At 39.3% G+C, this 19,444-nt stretch overlaps 1 long non-coding RNA gene across 3 annotated transcripts in view; it reads right to left on the bottom strand.

The window, feature by feature from the left end:
* Positions 1-19,444, bottom strand: part of LOC119852142 — a 36,942-nt gene that overhangs the window by 1,501 nt on the left and 15,997 nt on the right. Inside the window, exons 1-3 of one of the 3 annotated variants that reach the window (XR_006279337.1) lie at positions 15,735-15,839; positions 13,012-13,106; positions 6,605-6,742 (exon numbers count right to left, since the gene is read on the bottom strand). This is a non-coding gene — a long non-coding RNA (uncharacterized LOC119852142). Of the gene's footprint in view, positions 1-6,604; positions 6,743-13,011; positions 13,107-15,734; positions 15,840-19,444 lie in introns of those variants that run through there. The other 2 variants (XR_006279336.1, XR_006279338.1) reach the window with 2 other exon arrangements.

Genomic DNA, 19,444 nt, shown 5'->3' with positions numbered 1-19,444 from the left:
TCCCTAGCACATATTTTGACAGTGGTTACTTACAAGCTATTTGCCTGTACAGCACAATATTGACTTATAGGAACACACACGCACACACACACACACACACACACGTAAATGAAGCAGAACAACATCCCTGCACCTTGAAAATGCTCTAAAATGCATTTGTTTTCCAAAAGTCCATACTTCTCAGGTTTGTACGAAATACCAAAATCTGAATGTGCAGGCTTTCAAGATTTAGGTGAATTTGTGATTTACGATTTTAATCATAGACGTTCTCTTGTAGTAATAGTAGGTTATAAAATCAACACACTATGAAAAATTAATCTGTGGAAAGACTTGATCACCATAAGCCCTGTTGTGTAAACAGTACTATATAGCCACCTCATCTTATCTGAAGTATGATTAAGGAAATGTAAAAAAAAAAAAAATCTTACTGCTATAATGTTTGGTATGGCATTGGATTGTGCATACAATTTTGATGTCTTTATTAATTATTATTGCTTGTATTAATGTAACCCCTTAGTCATGGACCAGAACTCCACTGTGCTAGGTGCTGTACAAACACAGAACAAAAAATCTGGTACCTGCCCGAGAGAGCTTACAATCTAAGCATAAGACTAGGGACAACTAGTGGATACAGACAGAAGTACAAGAAAACAATAAGACAATATTGGTCATGGTAATAGGCCATGGTCTATTGTCAATTTTTTTGTAGGCATCACAGCAAAGGAGAGTATTAAGAAGGGATTTGAAGGAGGATAATGAAGTGCCTTTGCAGATATTTATGTGGAGCATCTCCCAAGTGTGAGGGACAGCATGGGAGAAAGCATGAAGGTGCTTGTTTCAGATTTTTATAAGTGGGTGATGGAGACTCCATTGTCAATATAGTACTGCAAGGTTACACCTTTACCTAGTTGCTGAGGGGTATGTTGGGGATGTTGTCCAGCAGAGGGAGGTAATTAGATCTCAAAAACTCCCTGGCTGATGTAGTGCTGGACAGTGAGAAAGCCAGGATTAGACATTGCTGGACCATAAATGACTGAGACAGAAGGCTAAAAGATGTGATCAGGTTATTTTCTGATTTTTCCATTCTTACCTATAAGTTTGTACCTGTTCAGATGAAGGCTAGACATGCTTTGATTAGGGCTGTCGATTAATCACAGTTAACTCACATGATTAACTCAAAAAAATTAATTGCAATTAAAAAAATTAATCCCAATTGATTGCATTGTTAAACAATAGAATACCAATTGAAATTTATTAAATATTTTGGATGTTTTACTACATTTTCATATATATTGTATTCTGTGTTATAATTGAAATCAAAGTGTATATTTTTTTATTACAAATATTTGTACTGTAAAAGATAAACAAAATAAATAATATTTTTCAATTCACTTCATACAAGTACTATAGTACAATCTTTTTGTCCTGAAAATGCAACTTACAAATGTAGATTTTTTTTTTGTTACAAAACTTCACTCAAAACCAAAACAATGTAAAACTTCAGAGCCTACAAATCCACTCGGTCCTACTTCTTATTCAGCCAATCACTAAGACAAACAAGTTTGTTTACATTTACAGGAGATAATGCTGTCCTTTTCTTATTTACAATGTCACCAGAAAGTAAGAACTGTTATTTGCATGGCCCTTTTGTAGCTGGCATTGCTAGGTATTTACATGACAGATATGCTAAACATTCGTAATGCCCCTTCATGCTTCGGCCACCATTGCAGAGGACATGCTTCCATACAGATGACGCTCATTAAAAAAATAATGTGTTCATTAAATTTGTGACTGAACTCCTTGGGGGAGAATTGTATGTCCCCTGCTCTTCTGCCATATATTTCATGTTATAGCAGTCTCGACCCAGCACATGTTGTTCATTTTAACAACACTTTCACTGCAGATTTCACAAAATACAATGGTGGTACCAATGTGAGATTTCTAAAGATAGCGACGGCACTCGACCCAAGGTTTAAGAATCTGAAATACCTTCCAAAATCTGAGAGGGATGAGCTGTGGAACATGCTTTCAGAAGTCTTAAAAGAGTAACACTCCAATGCAGAAACTACAGAACCCGAACAACCAAAAAAGAAAATCAGCCTTCTGCTGGTGGCATCTGACTCAGATGAAGAAAGTGAACATGCGTTAGGGTGACCAGATGTCCCGATTTTATAGGGACAGTCCCGATATTTGGGACTTTTTCTTATATAGGCTCGTTACCCCCCCACACCCTCTGTCCCGATTTTTCACACTTCCTGTCTGGTCACCCTAACATGCGTCAGTCCGCACTGCTTTGATCATTATCTAGCAGAACCCATCCTCAGCATCTACGCATGTCCCCTGGAATGGTGGTTGAAGCATGAAGGAACATATGAATCTTGAGCACATCTGGCACGTAAATATCTTGTGACACTGGCTACAACAGTGCCATGTGAACACCTGTCCTCACTTTCAGGTGACATTGTAAACAAGAAGCGGGCAGCATTATCTCCCACAAATGTAAACAAACATGTTTGTCTGAGTGATTGGCTGAATATGAAGCAGGACTGAGTGGATTTGTAGGCTCTAAAATTTTACATTGTTTTATTTTTGAATGCAGGTTTTTTTTATATAATTCTACATTTATAAATTCAACTTTCACAATAAAGAGATTGCACTGCAGTATTTGTATTAGGTGAACTGAAAAATGCCATTTCTTTTGTTTTTTTACAGTGCAAATACTTGTAATCAATAATAAATGTAAAGGGAGCACTGTACACTTTGTATTCTGTGTTATAATTGAAATCAATATATTTGAAAATGTAGAAAACATCAAAAAATATTTAAATAAATGGCATTCTATTATTATTTAACACAGTGCAATTAATTACGATTAATTTTTTTAATCGCTTGACAGCTCTAGTTTTGATATGATTTTTCTCTCTCTGTTTCTAATAAAGTGTTCTTTAATAAGATTCAGACAGACAGTCTTACAGGATGAAATCCTGGTCCCATTGAAGTCAGTGGGAGTTTTTTGCCATTGACTTCAATGGGGCCAGGATTTCACCCAAATTGTTTTGTAAAGGAAATTCATGCACTCTGTCCCACAAGAGGGAAAGTAACCTTCAGCCTCCAAGGAAAAAGAATAAGATTAATTCTGCTCAGAATCCTAGGTCAGGGGGCATGATTGAAAAGGTTTATCCAATCACATGCAAATAGTATCAGAGCTGTGGTTGGCACAATGTACCAGGAATGCCTATAAACCACAGGAAAGAACTGACTTTAAAAGTTCCAAGATAACAAAAATATACAAACTCAAATTCCTTTTACAATATTTAAATATTTTATTAAAGCTAATGTTTAAAATCAAATTTACACAAGTTAAGAAGGAAGCTACTGTACATCTGCGGTCAGGCTTGAGTTATGAGAGGTTACAAGTATCGGTTACAAGGTTCACAAGATACATACATAGTACATAACCAGTAAAGACCCAGATTGGGGTGCAGGAGTTTTTAAAGCGCCAGTGAATAAGTGATCTCGGGTTTGCCACCCATAGAATGTAACATAATGCCACTATATAAATCCATGGCATGCCTACATCTTGAATGCATGCAGTTCTGCTTGCTCCACATCAAAAAAGATATATTAGAATTGGAAAAGGTACAGAGAAGGACAACAAAAATGATTAAAGGTGTGAAACAGTTTCCATATGAGGTGAGATTAAAAAGCCTGGGACTTTTCAACTTGGAAAAGAGACAACTAAGGGGGGGGATATGATAGAGGTCTATAAAATCATGACTGGTGTGGAGAAAGTGAATAAGGAAGTGTTATTTACTCCTTCACATAACACAAGATCCAGGGTCTCCCAATTAAATTAATAGGAGGCAGGTTTAAAAACAAACAAAAAAGAAGTATTTCTTCACATAATGCACAATCAACCTATGGAACTCATTGCCAGGGGATGTTGTGAAAGCCAAAACTATAATGGGGTTCAAAAAAGAATTTGATAAATTCATAAAAGGATAGTTCCATCAATGGCTATTAGCTAAGATGGTCAGGGATGCAACCCCATGCTCTAAGTGTCCCTAAACCTCTGACTGCCAGAAACTGGGAGTGGATGACAGGGGATGAATCACGTGATAATTCTCTGTGCTGTTCCTTCTCTCTGAAGCTCCTGGCATTGACCATTGTCGAAAGACAGGATACTGGGCTAGTTGTACCACTGGTCTGATGCAGTATGGCTGTTCTTATGTAAAACAAAATATGTTTCCTTGAAAGCGTGCAGGAAGGTTATATTAATCATATCACAAATTTCTTATGTATTTAGTCCTTATGACTTTACTCTGGAACTTGTCTGTTTCTGTTCTGTTCAGGATTTTTAAATTCCATACTGAAACTATGCAACAGAGATGAGAGAGCACTGAAGGTAGGAGACCCTGGAACAAAAGTGAAAATGATCACTATCAGAAGTAAATTGTAGCTTACTATTTTTATTCTTCATTTTGAAAAAAATACAAAGCAGAAGTAGGGATTTGTTATTTTAGTTTTATTTAAAGATGATGACTATTCTGTTTCTATTCACTTAGAACATGAACAGTGCCATTTTCAAGTATTCTTATTCATTCTAATCATTCTCCCACAAGAAGTATCAATATTCATTATTACTTTACAGCACCAAAAAGCTCGCTCTGCACCACACAAAACTCCATATCAGAAGACTTTGGGGCAGTTTCCCTTCTGTGCCCAGCTTCCTGGCAGCAACATATGGAAGGAAGCTTAGGGGACTCACCATTTCTCTGCCCCAGCCCAGATCCCAGTGTAAGTTGGAAAAGCCTTGGTGCTGCTGCTCTAAGATCTTATCTACACTGGAGTTTTAGCCACAAATGTAGCTGCACTTGTGAAAATATGCCTATTCTTCCAGATCAAGGATAAGTAGAAATAAAGGAAGTGAGAGAACTCATCAGCATGAGACAAATCCAGACCAGTGACCTGAGGAAGAGCTCTGTGTAAGCTCGAAAGCTTGTCTCCTTCACCAACACAGTTTGATACAATAAAAGATATTACCTCACCCACCTTGTCTTTCTAAAATCCAGCACCAATGTCACAGCTGAATGCCCCATTGCTTGAGGTTAGATGTGTGTATAAAGACATATAGTGGGGAACCCGTAACACAATCAAAATGTTCAATATTTCTGCTATTCCATGTCACATAAAACAAACTATTTAAAAGTCTCTTTAAGAAAAGAAAAGGGGATCAGATATTGCAGTCTCTTACAGCATCTTTGCTCTTGCCTCACAGCGCAAAGTTGCCCAATCATTGGAAAATTCTTCCTATATGAAGAAATCCACCAGTGATATGGAGTCCCCAATTTAAGGGGCATGTCCAGGGGAAAGGGAGTACAGCTGGGATATTCCCTTACCCCGCAATCACAAGCTGTGAGAACAACCCCCAGGAACTATTGGAAACATGCAATTTAAAGAGACTTTCAAGCTGCTGTGAATGATGAGACTGTCCTTGATGCTAAGCAACCCAAGGATCATACACCGTCACAGAGGTGGCCTAAGATCACCTTGATCCCTATACTCTAATCTCACACTGAGGGCATCTCGGCAGTAGTGGAGAATTTGGCAGTCTTGAAATTTATTGCAACACATTGGTGAGCAATGTTTTTTAAAATCCAAGAAAATGTCTGTTAAAATAGTCATTCAATTCACTGCAGTTAAAATGTTACCCCTCTATTTCAAAATCCACAGAATCAGAAACTACATTTTTTGTGAAAGCAGCAGAATAAACAAAATATACTGAAGTTCTCTTCATTTCCTTAGAAAGGAACAAACTTCTTAGAAGATGAAGGGAAACTACAGTAAAGAGCAGATACATTAATATGCTGGTTGTGCATAAATCGTATTTAAGATAACACAGGCCTTCCTCCTGTAGAAGCATCATCACAGCAATATATATTTTAAGGCTATTTCAGTTTTTTGTTCAAATCTGCCTATATCCTAGTGGGACCTCAGCCTGAAATACTGCTCCAAGGGACACAGCACATAATCAATCCCTTTGAAACAACTTTGGTCGTGGTAAATCCATAAACTGCTGATTACAATTACATTAATGACTGCATTTCTTGTAGTCCTAGAGAGGCTCTCTAACAATGCTGCAGTCATCATGCATAAGATCACATGGAGGCTGCACTCAAATTCACTGTACGATAGTGGTGTTCAATATTTTCACAGCCTGACCTAGCATATTATTTCAAAAAGGCCAAGAGGGGCACAGTCAATAATTTGGAGCAGATTCTTGGCCCTGGTCTGCTCCCTTTGCACTGCTGCAGTGGAGCAACGGAATGGAAAATTCCCCCAAGTTTCCTGCTGAGGAGTCCCTAATGTGGGAAAGGCTCCAGTAGGTTCAGAACCAAGATATCGAACTTCCACACCTTCCTGTCTACAGCCCCTAGTGCAGCAAGTGTGTCCAGAGTGGGAAGGGGGAGTGGCTGCAGTGTTCTGGTCTCCAACTACCTCCAGTTGGCATATGCGGGGGACCAATAGCCAGCTTGTGAAAGCTCTGCTCTGACCTGGGCTGTTGCAGAGAAACATGATGCCATAAGAGGATGCTGGTTCTCACCTTCTCTTCTTTATCCTCTCTCCTGGGCTGTCCAGATTAGCTTCATGCGGGAGAGGAGCCATTCTTTGCCAGGCACTCCCCAAGCCTCAAGCAGAACCAGTCAGGCTCCTAGTTTGCTCACCTTGGGGCTCTTACTGACTGGAAGGGAAGAAGGCTGATTCAAACATTTCTAATTAGAAATCAGAGGATGTGGCTGAGGGAACATTTTCTATTTGTAATCAGATGCAAATTTTCTTCATATAGTCACCCTCAAAGTGCTCAAGTAGCCTTTGAGTTACAGCTTAGATAGATGTTCTGTGCTTTGTCTACAAAGCGCATTAAGCATGGGCTCCGACTCAGGTTAGAAAGGGATTCTTGCCAACCAAACAGTGTTTGTGAAATATTACAAATATTTGGTATTAATGTTGCTGTTAATGGGTGGCAGTTCATCCACTGGTTAGAGTAGGGGACTGGAATCCAGCACACCTGGCTTCTGTTCTCAACTCTGCCACTGATTCACTGTGTGAATTTGGGAAAAAACACTTACAGTCTTTATACTTCAGTTTCCTCATCTTTAAAACTGGGCTAATGATTCTTCCTTATTTCACAGAAATGCTGTGATATTTAATATTTACAAAGCACTTTGAGCTCAGCTGAATGGGTACTATATAAACACAAAGTATTATTTAGTAATGAAGTTTCCATTTGGTGTGGGTATTGGTGATCTCTAAAAACAGGGTCAGTTTTCAGCAGGATGGGCAAGAAAAGTGGTCACCTATGCACCAATTTTCAGGGGGCATCACACAGCAGTGTCTGCTGCTCAGCTTTTGGATTTTGTTTGTTTATTTGTGTGTGCAAGGCTACTCCAGGGTAGTGCTGAAAATGTTTTCTGCCCTGGACAGCAAAATGCCTAGCATCAACCCCATCTAGAAAACTTTCTGATTTATTCTTCCCCAAATAATTCCATTATAAAACTTGAAATATAATTAAACATACTTTTGTTTAATTTGGTCTTTTAAATATCCTGGTGTATTTACAGTTATCGAGTTTTAACTTCATATATAAAACATTAAGAAGTAACAAATTGAGGTAAATAACAAATATTGAAATTATGAGGAAAATGGTTTAACTACTGATATTATTGGCTTATCACATTTGGATAATGCAAATATATGTATATATTTTAGCTCTTGCTTGAAAAGTTAAAAGTACAATTACATTTGGTTTCAGCTCCTTGCTATTAAATAGGATTTGTTTAGAAATATTCATTGGAGAGCTTCATTTTGATTCTGAGCCCATTACTCTGGCAGAGTTTGCATTGATTCCAGTGCAAGATATAGTCCCTTAAATGGCAGTTGCAAGGAGAGTGCTCATGCCTCAGCACAAGGAAATATTACTGGTAAGAGAAAAAATTCAGAAGCTATAGGTACATGTCTTTTTTTAAATGGGCAAGAATAAACCCAATAAATCTTTCCATATCAGAATTCTGGGGACATTCTAAATCACAATGGAAATGGCTGGTGTAACTGGAAATATTTCACTGCAGTTCAGCTGTTATTTTATTTACAGTCCTTCAATATATTGTATGATATTTTGAAATTAGATAAAAATGATTGTATAAAAACAAAATAAAGTTTAAACAGTCAAATGAATGGGCTTTTTCAGTTACTATCAAGCAGGTATAATAAATTGCAACACATCTTTCCAGAATATCTTATGTTCAAGAGGAAACCTCTGCCTTCTTATACCTACTCAAGCTCACAAACAAAATGTGTTATAGACACAGAGAACTACGTACACAGCTATTAAGAATTACCCATATGAAAAGTCGGAATACGTGCTTTGGAAATAATCTATCTACACAATAGATCTTGTTTTGTAAAATGTGAAAAGGATTTGGAAATAGATTATTAAAATGGGGGGGGGGACAAAGATATATAGGAAATTTCACTATGCATTTCTGTGCTATCTGCCAAAATCTTATTAAAATATTTAAAGGTACAGCTTGTTTATCTTCTTCATTGCCCCTTGCTCATTGCTCACTGCTGCCACCATGTGTTACCACTAATTCCTTCTGAAATAAGAATACCTCTTGAAACAGGTAGATACTGAATTTGGTAATGGAGGCCTGTCTGGAAATAGGCATGATGCCACCCAAAAAAAAATGTAATGTTACAAGCAGGAGGGCAAATCTTCCTTTAGAAAAAAAAAGTGGGCACTATTGGGAAGGGTATGATGACCTTCAGAAGCACCAATATGGCTAACAGCAGCCCTTGCAGCATTCTGTGTTGCAAGCCTATGTTGTCTGCTGGCATACAGCCAAAACACAAATCAAATCTGCTCTTCTTCTGTGCACACAAGGGTCATGAACATTAGTGGAACTTATGCACATGCATTAAGAGTTGTTAGTTTAAAACATTTCATATATATGCATATGTATGCAAACACAAATATCCTCAGTCTCCTTCACTGTATAATAACGGAGTGACAAGGGCATTTGACCTTCTTGAGCTAATGCATGGCCCAGAAGTTTCAAAGCCTCTTAAGGGCCTAAGTTGCCAGATAGATTCCTAATAATGGATACTTATGGAACAGACTTTCCATAGGAGAAATTTTCTCCTAACCTCAGGCAGTTAGAGGTTGGTTCATTCCCCAAAGTATGAAGGTCTATATCTCTTTTATTTTCTATCCTATCAAATGTAATTGTGGATGTTCTTATTATTCATATAAATGAATATTTTTTAAAATCCTAATAGCAGCCAGGCCTCAATGATAACTTGAGTCAATATGTTCCATATGGCAGTTATGCATTGTGTTAAAAAACTTAGTGTACTTAGGACATACTCGGATGAGATGTTTCAGAGTAGCAGCCGTGTTAGTCTGTATTCGCAAAAAAGAAAAGGAATACTTGTGGCACCTTAGAGACTAACACATTTATTTGAGCATAAGCTTTCGTGAGCTACAGCATCCGATGACGTGAGCTGTAGCTCACGAAAGCTTATGCTCAAATAAATGTGTTAGTCTCTAAGGTGCCACAAGTACTCCTTTTCTTTTTTAGGATGAGATGGCAATTTATTATACTGTACAAGCTAAACTTCCTTAGGACTGTTCGGTTCTTTGCTAAATTTACAGTTCTTTAAAGAACTCTTTTCAGATGAGATTAAGTGACAATTTGTTGATGGTTAATCATAATTAAGTTTACAGGATATAGTTTCAATTAATATATGAGCTCAGGTTTGTGTAGCCCCAATACAGCAAAGCACTTGAAATATATACTTAACTAAGGCCTCCATTTAGCAAGACACTTAAGCACATGCCTAACTTTAAGCCCTCAGTATTGCCAACTCTCGCAATATTTGGTGTTTTACTTTTTGCCCAGCTCTTGGGGACCAGTGATTCCATGACATGGCAATCTCACGCTTTCAGTTTGAAAATATGAACCCTAAAGACTCAAAAACCAGAAGGCAAAGAAATAGAATTGAAAACATTTTAAATCTAATAGTTATTAAGCCAATCTCCTGATTTTTTTAATGTTTGAGGTTGGTAGTCCTGTTGAAACCACATGCTTAAAGTCTGATCCTGCTTCTCCTAAAATCCTAATTAAAGGCTAATGCAGATCCACTCAAAAGGCAAAGCACTCTCCAAATACGATTGAAGACATAGTCCCTGCCTCTGAAAAGCAAACATCCTAAAATATACTGCAACAAGCTAATTACCTTAGTCTGTAGCTTCAGGAACTTTGTGTAGCTTCCCCCTCCCTATTGTCGCACCTCTAAGGAATTTTCCAGATAAATCCCTGGCATTAACACCACCACCACACAGTTGGAGGGAGCACTGCAAAACAGGTCTGGGTGCTCACACAGCTAATATGTCTTAAACATCCTATTCAATTATTACCCTGCTTGCCTCCCCACTCCCTTGTTTGTCTCATACACTGGTGATGGGTTGTCTTTTAAACTGTAAATACTTTGAGGCAGGGGCTGTCATTTTCTGTATGCCTATAGCACAAAGCCCAATGGAGTCCCAGCCTGGCTTAGGCTTATAGTTGCTGCTCTACTATAAAATGTTTAATAAAATAAAATAATAATTAATAATACTAGGAACATGGCAGCTATCATGTTGGCTAACACCTAGAGATTAAATTGTGTACCTTTAGAATTGTAAAATGCATGAGTCTCTATTGGAGCCTGAGAGCCAGACTCTCATGCTGAAAGCCACATCATTTTGCACACACAGAGAAATGAATGTACAATGGGTAAAATGGTGGAGAATCAGTCCCCCAGTTTCTGTGCCATGTTCCAGTTGCCTGTGATTTCCAGTTGTTTACACATAGTGTCCGCGGTGGCATTTGTTCTTCAGTGTCAGGGAGAGGGAAAGTACATAAAGTTCCTGTAACTTGCTTCAGAACTCAGAAATAGGTGCTGGTGCCCTGAATGCCCTATTGTCTGAAAACAATCAGCTTCACCATGTTGAAGCAGGTGCCACTGCATTCAAAGGAGGGGGGGAAGGGGGAGAAATGGAAGAAAAAAGTGTTTTGAAGGATGTGGAGGGATTTCAACCAAAGTGTACATGAATTATATTTAAATTACTAAAGTGATCCGTATGAGCCTCATATGAAGCACAAAAGGCTCTACATCAACTATCTCGGAGACAAATCTAAATGGAATATTGTAAATGAACTAGGCAGTCATTAAACGTGGCCTCTGTTCTTGACAACAGCATGGGAAAAGCTAGAAATAATTAAACAAGTGGTTTTTCAAATGGCTGCTGCCTGAATTTGTTTTCTGCCCCAGAATGTTGTTGCAGCTCATAATTTTACATTTCCATAATAAAAGTAAGACCCATTTCAGTGTAGTGTCTAAAAATCTACTTATGGTGCTCAGCATTATTCAGTTTGAATAGCTGCTTTTCATACATCCTGTGTTACTGTTCACACTTTTATATTTCTTATTTGGTTACAATATTTTCAGTGATTCTCATACAGCTGAGAAATAAGGATCAGTTTGGTTCCAAGTTTTAGGAAAGTTGCAGTGCTAATATACTGTGCTAAGCACATTGTCAGGGCTTAACAAAAACGAACAAACAATATACCCTGCTGTGTCCTGGTCTCAGTGAGGAGGACTGGAATGCTAACACTGTACAAAGGATAGCCTTTGACTTAGGCCCAGATGTATTTAGGCATCTAAAAATGCAGCTAGGTGATTAGTGGGATTTTCAAAAGCCTCTAACTCTCATGTAGGCACCTAGGCACCTTTGAAAATCCTTTTAAAAATCAGGCCTGAGTCTCATACCATAAACACTGTCAATGTGATCTAATACATCAGAATGAACTTTATTTTTCTGTGACAGAAATACTCTGAGGATTTAAAGGTGTGTTGTCTAATTAAAATAATTATAACTGGGATTAATATGTGCTGCTCACCTTTAATATGTACGTTCTCCCCCATTGTGTCTGTGTGTAATGCCCATGATTGTTAAGGGTGAATTACATGTGTGCATTGTAAGGAATGTGAATTCCAATATGTATACTTTTTAAAAATCTGTTACTACTAGATCAGATCCTGGGCCACCTCAATGGGAAGTCCTGCTCAAAAACCGATAACACAATCTAGCTCCTTATGAAATATTAAGCACTCGAAATTCCCATTAAGTCTGTGGAAGTTGGTACCTCTCTGGCATGTCTATACTGCAATGGACCCAGTGGAACTTGGGTTCAAACTCCATCACTTTGTTGTATGGACAGAGCTCAGGCCCAGATCCTCAGAGTCACATCCTGAGAGTCCGCTAACACTATCCCAAAATCCTATGGGCCAGTGTTTCTTGTCTTTTCTATCCCAAGGCTAGACAATCGACTCCCAGGAAATTATGGAAACCCTCCTGGTTCATATACAGCTGCTCCAAGTTTAACCCTTCCATTTTATTCTGAGTGCTGAAATACAAACAGGGTGAACCATCTCCTGTATTAGCTATAGCCACCAATAAGACAAAGTCCTTTGTCAAGCGTGCTGCTACTTGGTCATGGAACCACAGTCAGATTCTGGTAAATCTCTGGTGTGAGGCGAGCAAGACGTTTGACTGCAGTAAGAATACCAGAAATTACCTTGTATACCAAGGAATAGAGGGCAAGTTGGCAGAGTTGGGGATTCAGTGGATTGGTCACCAGTGCAGGGAATGGATGAAGCAGCTCAAGAGCAACTACTGGTAAGCTAGAGATGAGAACTGCACTTCTGGGAATTTCCTGTCATCCTGCCTCTTTTACAAGGACTTTGACTGAGTGCTAGATACTATGCTGAGCACTAAGTAACCAGCAGTTCACAATAGCCTGACAAGCCAGAATGCTTCTGATCCTGAATCTAATATAGCACTGGAGAGGAGCAAGCAGCTGCCAGATCAGGCTAGCAAAGTGACTATGGTGCTCATGCCAGTACCTGAGGAGTCTTTGTCATTGGAGCTGCAGAATGTCCTGGGTCCATATTCAGAGGAGCTGTCTGATGACCTCCTGGAGGAGCAGTCCACCATAGAACTGGAGGAGAAACAGAAGAGGCAGAAGTAGCTTTAGAGCCTGGTAACTTTCTGTCTCTGTTGTTATCAATGTACAAATGGGAGTGATTTCTGGTTTACGACCCAATTCCACTTTTCATTACAAGCAGTGGATAGCAACATGTACCCACTAATAGCGGAATACACACCAATGCCTTGGTATCTACCCCACACTCCAACACCATGTGGAATTCAAAATGGAACCGGGAAGCACAAACAGTTAAACTACTATATACAATGACATTTTTACTAGATACTCGCACATTCTTATAAAGATTCTTCCAAAGGCTGCAAACTGAAGAAGAGGTAAAAAAAGCAACAAAGGTTGCAGGGTCCCACCAATATGTCACTCTTCAGTGCTCCAGAGAACTTTAGCTGTGATAGACCTTCAGAATGGCCAGACTGGAAGCAACATTTTTGCAAGAAAACTCCCTAAAGAAACTGGAGATACTCAGGTATCATCTTTAATTCATGCTGTGGGGAAGCTGGCAGAGCATATTTTTAAATCCCTTACCTTTACTGAAAACAGTCACAAAGATGACTGTGACAGGATTCTGGCTATGTACAATGCATACTTTATACCTCAGAGGAATGTGGTTTATGAAAGAGCATGTTTTCACCAGACAATTCAGGAACCAAGAGAAAATGTTGAATCTTTTTAAAAGAGCTTTGCATGCTTAGTCTGAAAACTGTGACGTTTTACTACAAAACACCAAGATATCAAAGGCAGGTTGATTATTGGGTCAACAGACAAGAAACCCTCACAGCAACTACAATTAAAGTAAGACTTAAGTCCACCCACACCTATACAGATGGCAAAGCATTCTGAACTAGTCAAACAGCAGAACAAGAGTCAGAACAACTTGAAAAACCTGAAACGAGCTTATAAGCTGTAAACAGATACAGCATGAGTACTAAAAGTTATTACCATAAAAGTCCTGAGGCTATTAGGCAGTCCTAGGCAAACAACAAAGCTTTTTAGACTAAATGTACAATATGTGAAAAAATTCATAAATGTAGGAGTATAAAGTGCACAAAATATGGACATTCTGCAACTGTTTGTTGAACCAACGCAGTCAGGGAGTTGACTGATATTGCAGACAATCAAGATACATTGAGTGGACATTTTCAGAGAACTGTCCACAATGACTCTAAGATCTCTTTCTTGAGTGGCACAGCTAATTTAGACCCCCATCATTTTGCATGTATAGTTGGGATTATGTTTTCCATTATGTTTGCAATTAACACTGAATTTCAGCTGCCATTTTGTTGCCCAGTTTTGTGAAATCCCTTTTTAACTCTTCACAGTCAACATTGGGTTGAGTGTTCTTGAGTAAGTTTGCACTGTCTGCAAACTTTTCCACTTTACTGTTTACCCCCTTTTCTAGATCATTTATGAATATGTTGAACACTACAGATCTGTACACCGCTATTTACCTCTCTCCATTGTGAAAACTGACCATTTATTCCTACCCTTTATTTTCTGTCTTTTAACAAGTTACTGAGCTGGGAGAGGACCTTCCCCCTTATCCCATGATTGCTTACTTTACAGAAGAACCTTCGGTGTAGAACCTTGTCAAAAGCTTCTGAAAGTCCAAGTATACTACATCAACTGAATCACCCTTACCCACTTGCTTGTTGACACCCTAAAGAATTCCAGTAGACTGGTGAGGCATGATTTCCCTTTACAAAAACCATTTTAATTCTTCCCAAACATATCTCATTCACCTATGTGTCTGATAGTTTCAACCAATTTGCCTGGTATTGAAGTTAAGCTTATTGGTCTGGGATTGCCAGGAGCACCTGTGGAAACTTTTTGTAAAATCAGCATTACATTAGCTATCCACCAGTCATCTAGTACAGAGGTTGATTTATGTGATAGGCTGCATACCAGAATATGTAGTTCTGCAATTTTGTTTTTGAGTTCCATCAGCACATCTGGTCTTGCTGATGTATTACTATTTAATTTATCAATTTGTTCCAAAATTTCCTCTTTTGATACCTCAATCTGGGACAGTTCCTCAGGATTTGTTACCTAAAAAGAATGGTTTAGACCAATGCAAAGGATTAATCTAGCTTCTCTGAAATGGCCTTTTCTTCCTTGACTGCCCCTTTAGCATCTTGATTGTCCAGTGGCCCTCCTGATTGTTTGCCAGACTTCCTTCTTTTGGTGTACTTAAAAGAAAATTTTCTGTTAGTTTTTGTGTCTTTTACTAGCTACTCTTCAAATTCATTTCTGGCCTTCCTAATTATACTTAGACATCCTGGACAGGGCCAACAAGCAGCTACAGTACCAAGCCACACAGTCAAGTGGATAAATCCCTTTCAGTGTAGCAAAGAGTTCAACACACTGTCTACCCTCACCAGGGTCTTCAGTCCCGTCTCTGGGCCCCATAAATCCTGCCCTTCACTTGGGCTTCTAAGCAAGCCTTCTCCCCTTCTCTGGGCTTAGGCCACTTTCCCAGTGGCTGGTGAGGGGACCCAGGCCTGCCCGCTACTCTGTGCCCCAACCCAGGGACATTGTAAACAGCAGCATTATACTGCTGCCTCCAGTTTGCTGCTGCTAGTCCCTGGGCATTTTCCTACATAGTTCCTCTCTCTTTGCTCATACCTCAGGTTGAAGTTCTCCAATCCTCCTCACTAAACACCATCTTCTGGTTCTCCCTCGAGCACCTGTGACCCGCACATAGCTCCCTTCCCTGCTCCTCTGGCCCAAACAGGAACTGACCTGCTTAGCCCCTGCAGCTCCTTTTATCTGATCCCACTGGGTTCTGATTGGCTGCTTCCAGGCAGCCTCTCTAGGCAGGCCTGTAGGACCCACTGTAGCTGCTCATTGCTGGGGCAGGCTGTTTTAGTACCACAGGGCCTCAAGCAGGGGGTCTTCAGGACAAGGTATACCCTGTCACTCCTCTGTACAGTGTGACATCACATTCACTGTAGGGGCCCCAGAATTAAGCCCTGAAGGGGGCCCCACACACAACAAACACTGCCATTGCTCCTCCATGTTGCTGACTCCAGTTACCAGGACCTAAAGGACGGCTCAGCAGGATGTGTTGATGAGCTGGCACAACTTCTGGTAAAGCTCCATGGGACGAACAGTCAAGTTTCCCCAGAATTCACCATAGAGGGCTAGGGTGGTGGCTACAGCTGGGGAGGGCACTAGAAAGCCTGCCAGATTGACTTGGGTCTGTGTTTTGCAATGTGGATGTGTGAGCATGGGTGTGAGACCCAGGTCCAGCAATTGTAAACCCAGGGTGACTACCTAGTGTGGATACTCAAGCTTACAAATATAGAGAACTGCAGGCTCACATCCCATAGATCCATGCTTATATTGCAATGTAGACATGCCCTCAAATGCTATTGGAGCATCTCCAAAATCTTTCAGTTTTAGTAGTATTATCTGGATAGATGATGGTGGCAGGTGGCTTCTACTTAAGAGAAAATAGCTCATACAAGAAAAGTTTCTTCTTTATCACCATTTTTATGTAGTTGTTCACCTGTGACAACCTCACTCCATTTACTGTAATCAGACCATGTATTATAGATTATGTATTATCCATAAGCTGTATTTCACAGTGCAGAAAGCCCTTTCTATAATTGTTTCTACCAGAACATTAGCCTCATAATCAGTAGCACTTACACGCATGGAATAGATGGACTGATTTGCATAGCCATCCTCTAAGGAGTGTAACATCAATCATATTACTAATTTGTTTCTGAGGCAGAAAATTAAAAGAAAATTCATTAGTTATCACGTTATTAGCTATTGGAGGAAGACATCTGCTTTATTTTAATGTCTCTAAGTTTAGAACTTAGCTGTTCTGTAGTAGCTTCATTTCTGTGGTTTTCTGTTGTCATTGGCAATGTAGCTGGTGCCAAAAATGTAGGTTTTATTAAGATGGTTCAGTGAAGCTTGGGCCAATCAGTCACATCGGGCTGGTTAAACTTATGCTGGGGTCCATGTTAGCTCCTGGATTGGTCCAGAATCCTGAAGGTGTAAAGGTGAAAGAAAGCCACATTTTCCCCTGCCCTGGGCTATGCATCTGATGAGGCACAGTGTAGAGTCTGGCCTAACTTTTCTAAGTAAATCTTCTCTTTCTCCGAGTTTGGCTACCATCTATCCCTCAGCACTTCCATCTATTCACTGTTAAGGTTTTGGATTCACTAGCTCCTGTCAGCTGTAGAGATAAGAATTTCTGTTTAGTCAGCTCCATATCTCAGGGGAACCTCTGTCTCTACAGCAATTTGTGAAGCTCAGCCTTTTCAGTAGCCTCTTTTGCAGCCAGTTACCCTGCAACAAGAATGCTGTATAGAAGCTGATAACTTTTCTTTCCTCTCATCATTCCATAAGAGCGTCTACCTTCAGGAAAAAGAAAAGGAGTACTTGTGGCACCTTAGAGACTAACAAATTTATTAGAGCATAAGCTTTCGTGAGCTACAGCTCACTTCATCGGATGCATTTGGTTTTTTTTTCCACCAAATGCATCCGATGAAGTGAGCTGTAGCTCACGAAAGCTTATGCTCTAATAAATTTGTTAGTCTCTAAGGTGCCACAAGTACTCCTTTTCTTTTTGCGAATACAGACTAACACGGCTGCTACTCTGATACCTTCAGGAAAGACATTAGCTTAAAAGAAAACCAAGAAAAGCTGACGCACTATCAAATCTGTTAGAATCCTACCATGTCTTCTGTGCTGTCATTATGTTGTTACTGCATTTCATGGTTGTTTTAAATCTCATCCTCTTTTAGAAGGCTTAGTTTAGAATGATTGTGTGTATATAGTTTGTGTGTGTGTTTTACAGCTTACTTCTAGTATTCTCACCTTTAATCTCATATCACTGTAATGCAAGGAAAGGTTACATGTTCCAAGTACCAGGCTAAGATATCAGAAGTCATTCACCTGTAGGTATTATAAGGGGAACATGAAACCATCCACCAATATTTTAAAAGTCTAAACATTTAGAACAAAGGAGTATAATTTAGATGTAATGGAAATTAAGAAGGGGAAAATTTAGGCTGAAGATTAGGAAAAATTCTGTGAGATCTACTAGACTGTGTCATAGTCTCCAGAAGGAAGTAATAGAAACCTGGTCACTTTTGACTTTTATAACTAGATTGGTAATGTACTAGATAGTATGCATTATTATTATGTATAGGGCTCTAGTGCTTAAAGGCCCAGCTTTGTGTTGGATGCTGTACAAACACCTAGTCAAAGACAGTCCCTGCTTGCAGGAGCTTATCATCTAAACAGACAAGGGTGGAGGGGAAAATCCTAGCTCATACAGCCCATTAATGGGAGAACTGGTATTAGAAATTTAGTTTCTTGATTCCCTCTTCACTATACCACACTGCTCCCCCAGAAGCAATAATCTTGCATTATCAGTGAGATAAACTAGATGACCTAAGAGAGCTAGTTTCTATGTTATAGTATAGTATTACAATTTCATATATTTAAAGTAACCCTCATTTAATTTCTATGAGACTTTAACATCTTTGCCTGGGTGCAATGTGTGTTATATTAATTGGAGAGCTCAATAATTATATTCTTGTGGCTAACCACAGTTTCATCCATTTTGAAAAATCAAAGCAAAAGATGATGAAAAAGGACAATTCAAGCTATTTTTTTAAATTCCTTATTACCCTAGCATCATTCCTTCCACTCTCTGTTTTAGTTTAAGTGACTTGACTTCCGAAGCCAAGCCTCCAGCTACAGTAATGCTCTAATTTTAGGCTTATCATACAGCAACAAGACATATTCTTTGTGTGAGATTGCAGTGTGGCTCTAAAACAGCTACTACATGTTGTGTATTGTTAGGATTCAGAAATAATTCAGAAACAATATTCTAAATCTTTTTCTAATTAATTTTCTATATTCTTATATGGGATTTTGTTCCAAGAGAACTCAGAATAATAAAATGCATGTCCTCACAATGTGCTACAAAGTGCTTATTATTTTGCTATTCTAATATACTCTTACTGTCTTTGCAAACAGATGCTCCAAATACTGTTCTTAATTAAATACTAAGAGCTAGATTTGCATGAGGGTCTATGGCAGCAGAAGACAGTATAAATCTTGGCACAGGGCCCCAAATCCACCAACGGAATGGTTGTGGATCTGCAAGATGCTTGCAACCTTCCCTCTGTTGTAGGATCTGCAAGCCGCCAAGCCACCCCCTCAAAATGGGTGTGTTAACTGGAGTTGGGACTTGGCCAACTAGGGGATGCACTGATGCAGAGCATTCTCATGGAGCCTTTGCTGGAAGAGATCCTGGAGCACCCAGCAGAAATGAAACCTTCTATCCACTGTTTGAACCCCCAGAG

The sequence above is a fragment of the Dermochelys coriacea genome, chromosome 2, assembly GCF_009764565.3.
Source record: "Dermochelys coriacea isolate rDerCor1 chromosome 2, rDerCor1.pri.v4, whole genome shotgun sequence".
In the NCBI taxonomy this organism is placed as follows: domain Eukaryota; kingdom Metazoa; phylum Chordata; order Testudines; family Dermochelyidae; genus Dermochelys; species Dermochelys coriacea.
The sequence above is the reverse complement of the archived record's forward strand: the minus strand, read 5'-3'. Positions and strand labels throughout refer to the sequence as shown.